The 2,515-nt window shown below is 31.7% G+C and overlaps 1 non-coding gene across 1 annotated transcript; it reads right to left on the minus strand.

The window, feature by feature from the left end:
• Nucleotides 1–422: 422 nt before the first annotated feature.
• On the minus strand, nucleotides 423–578 carry LOC142169981 (5.8S ribosomal RNA). Its single transcript, XR_012699600.1, has one exon. It is a non-coding gene; the product is annotated as a 5.8S ribosomal RNA (ribosomal RNA).
• Nucleotides 579–2,515: the final 1,937 nt, after the last annotated feature.

Below are 2,515 nucleotides of genomic sequence, written 5' to 3' on the forward strand. Positions count from 1 at the left end.
TAAAATTCTGAATCTATATCTGATTGTGTGCATATCTCTTTCTCCTTTTCGTGGGTCCTGTGGGGAGAGAGAGTTTCTAAAGAAGACACGCTGCTTCTGAACATCTTTAGATCATTAAATCAGACTCTATCTGATAAGACTTGAAACTACCAAAGTGTACACAAACCAAAAAGCATCACTGGCCCTTCTATTTGAAAAGGTGTGGATCCAATAACTTTAAGTTAGTGGAGTGTAGAATGTTATTCCCTTCGATTCCTTTTTTTTTAAGGTGGGAAATCTGGAGCCGTTAGTCACAAGAGCACTCTTATAAATAATGGCTGAAAGTATGAAAACACGTAAAGGCACAAAGCAATTCCATATCAAGTAGTAAAATCACTTAAGGCAGTAAATCAGTGAAGAAATCAATTTTTTTACGCGATGCGTGACGCCCAGGCAGACGTGCCCTCGGCCTAATGGCTTCGGGCGCAACTTGCGTTCAAAGACTCGATGGTTCACGGGATTCTGCAATTCACACCAAGTATCGCATTTCGCTACGTTCTTCATCGATGCGAGAGCCGAGATATCCGTTGCCGAGAGTTGTTTATGATTCAAAAGAAGCACAAGTCCCCCCGCGCGCACCGCGAACTCCATCATTAACTAACCTTTTAACTCTTTCGATAGAGAGGTGTGATATTAAATTTGATATTTAAAATTATAAGAACATACTATTAAGGCTAAAATCATATAATATAGAACATAGAAATAGAGATAACGCATGATTCCTTTCATTATCGTGATCGTGAAAGTGGGATGCATCATTTTATTCCCTTTTTCTTATCTCTTCTTTTTGGGTTGATTTTTTGGAAGCTTTGAATTATTGGCTCTTCTTATTTGATTGAATGATATTATTAGATCATGGAGTGATGCAATACGTCTAGTGGTCGATAAAATTGCGTAATATTATTGGCAATGCATTTCTTTCTTTTGAATGCTTGCTTATATATATTATCCTTCACTATCTGTTTTCTAAAGATGGCAATACAAAAACAAAAAAAACGATTTAGAGATAATAACATTTTTTGATAATCCCTTGTTAAATAGGATTAGCTAGATTTTTGTTGTTTAAAAAGGGCAGTCCGGTGCATAAAGTATCATATATTTACGCAAGGTTTAGAGAAGGGACGCACCCGAAGAGGTATAATGTAGATTGTCTACCTAAGTATTAGTGACTGCTTCTACGGCTCGAACCAGTGACCTATATATCACACGAAAATAATTTTACCGTTGCTACAAAATTAGTAAGACTTTTGTTGTTCAGCAAAAAAAAATTGTTCACCGCAATTTTCTGTTTTTTGTAGATTGTTCGTCAAACTTATTCAATCGTACTAGGTAAATTTCTCATGTAATAATTAATCCTCTCTCTCTCTCTATATATATATATATATATATATATATATATATATATATATATATATATATATATATATATATATATTTTATATTTTTTTAAAGTTTCTTATATTTGCAACATGCTAGATCTTTAACATGAACATATAGAGATTTTTACCTTCCTAATACTACATATAAAACTTTATTACCCTCCCTAATCAAGTTTTAACTTAATTACATGGTCATATACAATTTACTAATTATATACTTTAAATGAGTATCCTTTTATATTAGGAATTGAATAAGTAATAAGTTATTTTTCATCGTTGTTCTCTCTCTCCTGCGCTCTTTCTATCTGTCTCTCTCTCCCTCCTTCTCTCTCTCTCTCTCTGTCTCTCTCTGTCTCTCTATCTCTCGTTCTCTGTTCTTCCACCAATTCTTTTTCCTCTGATGTTCTTCACTTTTTATCCTTTCATGTTGTATATATTTTTAATGGAATTCATTAATGGATTTCAATCGTTTTACTATAGAGTTTTAACTTAGCAATTTTCTTTTATGTTGCACAATTGGTGTTCAAATTGAAATTGTCAATCAATAAATTTTGAAGTTGTTTGACTCTCCACCATTGACAGCCATTAAAAAGCTTTGAAGCTTTGAATTCGAATTTAGGTTTTTAAAATCCATTATTTGTTTGGATTGGGTATTATTGCAAACAATTGGGAATATTGTTTGGAGTTTATATCTCAATTTTGAGGGTGTTTGGTGAAGATTAGACTTGATTTTGGCTGAATTTCAGATTGAAACTCGAAGAAGAAGAAGAAGAAGAAGAAGAAGAAGAAGAAGAAGAAGAAGAAGAAGAAGAAGAAGAAGAAGAAGAAGAAGAAGAAGAAGAAGACATGACATACAATATATTTATGAAATTGTAGTAAAGTTATATTATACATAAGTGTATGTAAATTGTATTCTGTTATAGTTATATGTATTTTTTATTTGAATGTTGCATGAAAAATTGAAAAATAATTGTATAATATATGAATCATTGTATAAAATATATATTTAAGTGATCAATACTATCTTTTTACATAAAGTTATTGATATGTATCAAAATTGTATTAAGAGAGAAAGTTTTGATCGGAATTTCAGAGAG

Source organism: Nicotiana tabacum, chromosome 15 (genome assembly GCF_000715075.1).
Source record: "Nicotiana tabacum cultivar K326 chromosome 15, ASM71507v2, whole genome shotgun sequence".
NCBI classification, from domain to species: Eukaryota; Viridiplantae; Streptophyta; class Magnoliopsida; order Solanales; family Solanaceae; genus Nicotiana; species Nicotiana tabacum.